The sequence below is a fragment of the Octopus bimaculoides genome, chromosome 17, assembly GCF_001194135.2.
Source record: "Octopus bimaculoides isolate UCB-OBI-ISO-001 chromosome 17, ASM119413v2, whole genome shotgun sequence".
In the NCBI taxonomy this organism is placed as follows: Eukaryota; Metazoa; Mollusca; class Cephalopoda; order Octopoda; family Octopodidae; genus Octopus; species Octopus bimaculoides.
The window spans coordinates 350270-350522 of record NC_068997.1 but is presented as its reverse complement, the minus strand read 5'-3'; the positions used below and the strand labels follow the sequence as shown (position 1 = coordinate 350522).

The following is a 253-nucleotide window of genomic DNA, read 5'->3' as shown; positions in this document are numbered from 1 at the left end:
TTTTACTCAGAGACTAGTAGACCTGACACCGTTCAGTAATCAGTGTGCATTCAAAGCAATGATTAGTAACTTTACGAAACCAGTATGCTTTTGAATCTCTTTAACAATTCACAATAATGACTTTTATTACTTTTATTCCTACCTTAGTTCATCTAATTGTATATATCTGTCATTACTTTTCATAAAAAAGCCTTTACTTTTTTTGATTTCCACTGTGCATTTTCGCTTATTTTTCTTCTTACCCCCCCCCCCC

At 33.2% G+C, this 253-nt stretch overlaps 1 protein-coding gene across 1 annotated transcript in view; it reads right to left on the bottom strand.

Annotated features, from left to right (window-relative positions):
• LOC106869326 (uncharacterized) overlaps nucleotides 1–253 on the bottom strand; it is a 13683-nt gene that overhangs the window by 6227 nt on the left and 7203 nt on the right. The gene's annotated exons all lie outside the window — the stretch shown is intronic.